Genomic DNA, 6,972 nt, shown 5'->3' with positions numbered 1-6,972 from the left:
AGTTAATGTACTACAAACATGGTGCAGCAGCTCTTTACCTCCCTGCGTGCCCAGGAGTCAATACTTCATAAAGCTGAAGAGGATGCTCTCCTTCACAGCATCTGTCCCGCTGATCTAGCTATCAGCCTTGTTTCACACACTCATCCACCAGATCACAACCATGAGTATACAGATATTTCTAGCCTTCATTTTAAAAACCCTTCATTGGAAAATGGAAGGAGTCTGCCTGGGAAGGTCAACTTTGATCTCTGGTTTTGACCATTAACTGGGCTTTAAATTTCCACATCTTTAAACATTTGTTTTAGCTACTGCTACAATTTTCTAATACAGTGTATAAATTTAACGACTATTTTTATTCTTGCCTGAAGTGTTAACATCTTCCCCGCTTGGACTGAACATGCTTTATCACATCTGCTAAACCCCAGGGACACTCCAGTGAAGAGAGAGCACTGCCAACATGAAAAGCAGTGACATTTTCTCAGTTTCAGATCCCTCATCTGTGCCAGACTCATACCCAGATCAGACACCTTTTTTTCTCTGCACTTAAAGGTCACCAGGGAAAGAAGGAAACCAAATAAAGAGAAGAAGAGGATCAATTCTGTAAGAAGGCAAATCACTCTTGTCAAATTTATTTGTTTCCATAACTGGAAGAAGTACTTTTTATAGGCTTTTTATTTTAGACATGGAAAATCATGATGTGTCCATCCTCTATGTGCACTGCCCAACAGAAGATTGTGCCATTCACTATATGCATCATTCACTACACATGCCAGGTTTCTGTTCCATTTTAATTTATTGCTTCAGAGGGGTTTCAGCCTCCCCCTTTTGGGGATTGTTCAAATCAAACAGAGATTATTGTTGGCTCTTTCCAATTTAGGCAGGCACCATCACTGTAGTTTTCTGAGTGGCTCCCATGTAAAAATCCATAACAACAGTGAAGCTCACAGAGAACTCAATGTAGTATCTGGTACTTTTCCTCTTTCAAAATAACTACTTGGAGGAAAGGTTTTGTTTGGTTTCTTAGGCTTTATACAGTTACCTATTTTAGATTGCTTTATTTAGTTTATAGTTTTGTTCCTTATACTGAGCCAAAATTTTCCTTTTCTCAAATCCACTTGAGCCCTCCAAACCACCGTAACAACTCCTTCTGTGACATTTATATCCTTCAGTCCTTTTATCACCATTCTCTTCTACATGTAGAGTTGTCATTCAACCAAATTATACATCTGATTACTTTAAACATTTTAAAGCATGGTTTCACCAGGGAAAATTAAACACCCTTTTGAAGTCTTTCTGAACTTCAGGCACCTGCAATACCCAATATCCCCTTTAGATCAAATACTTTTAATCTTTGGCTTGCTATTTGCCTCCTGGCAAAAGCGCAGCCACTGACAGAGAGACCCAGTGACAGCTCTTGTGACCCACTAAGTACACGTGAGGAAGAGCCAGCCCAGTGCACAGCTCAGGATGATGCATGCATTTCAGGTGCAAGAGCAAATGAGGATCAGAGGATGTACCTATCTATGGCAGCAAGTGATTCTATGCTAAGCAGATACAGAAGACCAGATATACAGCAATTGTGTGGCTCACCTCACCCTCAGCTGGATGGCTGGACACTTGCTGGGCAGTTGGGGCAGAAGAGACTTATCTTTCAGAGTATCTCATGCAGGCAGTCATACAAGGATACCACGTGAGGAGTGAACGTCACTAGAAGACACAGCCAGAGTAGGGACAGCGAACGCCACAACCTTTGGCACCATCAGGGCCAGGATAAACCTGCCATGGAGCCAAACCAGGGTAATGCTGATGAGGATGTGCCCACAGGAGGCAAATGACCAATCAGCAAGAGGGAACTTCCAACATCTTAGGGAGAAGATTGGTGAACAATGGCTAAACATCAGTCTATAGACACAGCAGTGAGAACAGGGATGCTGGGGAACTGCTGATATCCATAGCAGAGGGAGCGAACATGGGGTCGGTCTCTCAGTATAACTGATCCCACTGCCCATATTCCAACAGATCCAACAGATGAACTACTAAGGAAAGATTGAAGGTGCCTGGAACATGGTGTCAACAGAGAAGATCAGACTTCTTCACTGCAGCAGAAACATCCATAGAGATGCAGACAAGGTCCAGGAGATGGATGATGCCTAAGATACAAGGCTGGACAATATTAACTTCAGAGGTGCTCTGAAGACTGGGTTGCTGTGGAAAAAAAAAAGAAACATAGTCACAAAATACAGATTTTTTTTTTTTCTTCATGTTTGAGATAAAACTGAGTGATGGAAAAAACATTTCAGTCAGTACACATCTATCTACATCTGTCACACTGCTTTTCTGCCAATGAAAGTGGCCTGGAAGCAGCCTTTGAAATTCCAGCTTGTACCTTTACTAACACACCCCAGCAGTAACAAACATACCAAAAGAAAAAAACAGCAGAAGATTACTCTCAGAAAAGTTCAAGAGAAGAATAGGATAATCTGCCCACACAAGAAGTAATTTCTAGTCATGGGCTTTCTGAGTTGTTCTATGCTCTGAAGCTAGTGGGATTTTATCCCCCAAACATGAAAGAGAGAATAAAAGTAACAACCTCTGTTATCCTCTTTCCCCCCCTCTAATCCTATTTAAGACTTAAGCTCTCTTTAAGACTCTTGTTCTCAGTGATAGCCTGTGAAACTCATAAATAACACCACTCTATAGTACATACATTTCCTGTACACCCGTGTCATTATTCTGTAATAAATACACTCCTGTTGCGCATTTTAAAACGTGCTACCTTTCAGGTTCACTGAGTCCTAATTCAGTATAGGAGCAAGCAGCACACCACAGAGCACCTTTATAGTCTTCAGTATTTTCTGCTTTTCTATTATGCTCCCTTTTCTGAATGTCTCCCTGTAAACTAAATAATCACAGGGGGCTTTAGCACAGCAGTGTTTCCCTCCCATAATCATATTTGTCCTTCCCAACCCATCCCCTTTCTCCAGTACCCATTTTATTGCAACATGGTCCCCCCAGTATTTCAGGCAAGGCTGCCTCCTGACATTTCATACTGCCACTGCGGGCATTTCTGAAGAAATAAGCTCTGCAGAGAGCACTTTATCATCAGACCCTTTAACCAGACATTTGACTCTGACAAATGGCTCCCTGCAAGCAGAAGGAGTTGTGGAATATTGGCATCCAAGATGCTGAGCACTCCCTAATGCTAACAAACCGCCCACAGGAACTTCTCTGATTTACGTGGGCTCCATCAGGAAAGCCCTGGCCAGGATTCTGTCACTCCTTCTATGTTGCCAGCAGCTGGAAGAGTCTGTGGTGTCTGCTAGGCAACTCTGCCACACAAGCATATTTTTATTTGGGAGCAAATTTGTCTGCTCAGTTTCAATGTTATGCTGCAGCAGGAGCAGGGGAAAATGGAAAGCAGCTCCACTTGAATTTCATTCTTACTTCCTTTTATTGTGCTTCTTTTATTTCTGGGACAGTCATTCCTAGATTGGTTATTCTGTAGGAACATCAGGCCTGTCAGAGAGAGGCTGCTGCTGTGTTCTCCAGACAGCATTAAACACTAGTTCTTTTTTCCTTTAATTTGATCCCTGTTTTCTCAGACATAAATCAGAATACTCTAATTTCCATCCAGAGCTTTCCCCTCCACTGCTTTTAATATGTATTTGAAATCACATTTTAAAATATTTATTATCACAATTGTACATCTTGTTATTAAGGCTGGAAGGATGAATGTTATGTTAACAAGCTCTACCCAGACTAGGGAGAGTTTGATGGTGGTTGGTTTGAGACAAAGAGATAAAGGTAAACTGAGGCACGAGGAGCTTGCAGTCAGATTGTCAAATATCAAGTGTGCTCTGCCATTGTGCCACACAGTTTCCCTGTCGATCATCTTTATCTGGGCACTGCCAAATTCCTGCTCCAGGGACTATTCAATGTAGCTAAGCTATGTGAAGATGATTGGCAAGATCAAAATGCCAAAGAAACACTTTCCCAGTGAATAGTGATTATTTTCCTCTACTAATTTCTTTGTGGTCTGTTTGCTTTGAAGCCTGCGGGGTAAAGGTAGTATCCAGTTTTTACTAAGCCTCTCGGACAACTTGGTCTCAGTCGAGCACCTTTTCCAGCAAGTGGGACCCCATGGAGCAACTCCCCCGAGCTCTGAAAATAGCTCTGAACTTTCCCAGCCTCTGCATGTGTTCCTTGGAGCTGCAGCCCTGCAGGATGAGTCAGCTCTTTCGGGATGACATGGTAGCTGAAATCAGACCCAGGCTTTGCAAACAGAAATCCAAAGATCCTCTTGTACTCACTTGCTCCGCAGGAAACATCTAAACAAAGTAAAGATGAGAGTATCACACACTTCATTGCCCCATGCTGATTACTCACATCTCTGGGGAGATACTGGGGTTGTGTGGGGATTAAATCTCCTCTTTCTAAATCCTTCATCTACACTTCCTCTAGCAATGAAAGAACCTTGGAGAACATAACTCCTTCAAGAGACGTGTTTGGAGTCAGAACTGCAGCTGAGAAGTAAGTAATACAGTCCTGATGAGGATGTGCTTAACGAGAGTGGGCTCAGCACCTCTTCCTTCTTCACAGCAAGACACTGGAAGAGGAGGCTCCATCCAAAACACTGGTCTGGCACCAGAAAACCCTTCCCAGCTTCCTCAGCTGTTTGATTGTCACAAGCTCTTGCTGCACTCAACATGCGTCTGTGAAAGGAATAAAGTATGGTGACTGCTGCCAATGCAGCTGTAGGCATAGAACCACAGGGATATAAATCCACATGCAGACTCTTCTCCAGGTCATCATACATTTGCATCACTGGGATATTAGTGGCACATAATGTCCATGTTTCAATTAATATTTTGGGATTCAGTCTTAATACTGAATGGCAGGATAACAAGTCTGGCCCTTGAAATGTAATGGCCTTTTGAAAAAATGATCTACTTTGTAGCCTTGCTTAAAAATAAAAGGCTAGCAAAAGGGCACTCTGTCTACACACTAAGTTGCCTCAGATGTTTCCACAACAGTTTCAAGTCCAGTGTAATGAAACCTGTTGCCAGGTAAGTAAAATTAATGTGGAAATATTTACTTCTGTCCCTTAAACTGGAACATGAGTGGGTTTTCTCTGTTCTAAACACAGATGTGAAGATGACTTCTTTAGCTCTTGGAAGTGAGCAAAGAACTCTGAGCTGTTGTGGGGAGGGGTAGCTACGATTTCTTTCTCCTGAAGGCTAGAAACCCTCATTCCTTACCCTTCAAGGATCTCATCCTTGTTTGTCTGAGAGTTGTGTCTGTCTTCCTTATGCAGTTTTTTTAAATCAAGTTGCTGTAATTTAGCTATCACTCTGCAAGTGGCAGAGCCTGTAGAGTCTTCCTCTCAGTTCTCTGAAGCTACTACTTTCTATTACAAATCATTGCATTGCATCTCTAGATCCCAAACATTTTGTAGCGGAAAGGCCAGAGTACCAAGACCTTGTAGACTGTAATTTTGCCTAACATTTTCAGCATGGCAGTGGAAGGAACTGGCCTCCAAACTGTGTTTCCTGAGACCTTGTGTAATACTTTCTCCATTCGATATGCAGAAGAAGAGACCAGTACCCAAAGCTTTGATATAATGTGTAGTTAGAAAGGTAATATTTGTAACATCTGAAAAACATTTCCTCTCAAGCTGTATGGGAAGGTCAGAGTTGGATTAGTGCTTTTGTGTGTTGCTGCCTGTTGCCGCTGCACTGTGAGAACAGACCTGGGAGACAGTGAAGCAGTATTAGGGAATCAGCCTAGAGGAATGGTCAGGAAATGGGGCTTAGGGACACATGATAAACTCTCTTGCTATATAGTTCTCTGTGATGTGGGGGAAGCTGAGCTCATTGCTGGTGAGTCACATGCAGCTGGAGGATGTGAGTTTGGCTCCATCTATGGGAAGCAGTAAAATACTACAATAGCCCCAGAAACGTGGGAAGCGTCCATTCCAGCTTTTTCAGACAAGAAGATGATGGCCAACCTTCAACTCTTCTCTTAAACCACAGCGTATCTTTATCACTGTACTTTTGAACCGATAAGTTTTTAAACTGTGTTTACTATGGTAAACACCTTCCTACTTATGTGGATCACAGCTTGGAAGCCACAGCCTTAAGTTAGTAATTATGTATTCTTTTACAGAAGATACTGTAATTATTAAGCTTGAACTCTGATACAAGTCCGTGAACTTTTTACATGCACCTACCACTTCCCCAAATAATTTATCAGAAATTCTCGTGTTTGCTGTTTGCCAAAAGGACAAAGGATTTGCTTTCCTTTTCTTGTATGTTACTCTTTCTTTGAGCAGCTGAGCACACAAAATCCTCTCTTCTTGAAAAGGACAAATAGGAAGGTGGATTGCTTGGCCAGAAAATCTTACAATAACAGAAAAATGTTGGTGTTTACTAAACTGAAACTGTTGACCCATTTCAAAACAGAAAATCCTTAGTAAGATTAGAAAAGAGGTTGTCTCTAATGCTTTGAACACTGAACTACCTCTGGATGACGTTTATGTCCTCTCCTAACAACTTTCTCAAGAGGTACTTGTACCATGGGGATTATAGGACAATAACTAGTCACTGATGTGCAGGACATGGAAAATAAGTTTAAAACCATTCAAAGAACACAATTCAATTACAAAAATTCCAAACAACTAGCCTCTCTGAAGGCAGGGAATCATGTTGGACATTTCCTTCAGTTGTTCCTTTTTGTTTGTCAGTACTTGATTAAACAAGACTGAGAACATACCATCTCTTCCTAGTTTCACAACACAACCCCAAACTCAACTTTTGCCCTTATAGTTCCCAGAGAGGCTAACATAGCAGGATTGTGGTACTACCCCGGGTGTTTTCACACCCTTCTGCTCTCCATTAGGAGCCCAATCTTCAGTGTCGACAGCCCACTTCTCCTGTGTACTCTAACACACATGCCTGAACTCCAGCACCTGCT

Source organism: Pezoporus wallicus, unplaced genomic scaffold (genome assembly GCF_028554395.1).
Source record: "Pezoporus wallicus isolate ANWC-B61680 ecotype Strahan unplaced genomic scaffold, APGP_CSIRO_Pwel_v1 contig_8839, whole genome shotgun sequence".
Lineage (NCBI taxonomy): Eukaryota > Metazoa > Chordata > Aves > Psittaciformes > Psittacidae > Pezoporus > Pezoporus wallicus.
This window is presented reverse-complemented; position numbering follows the sequence as displayed.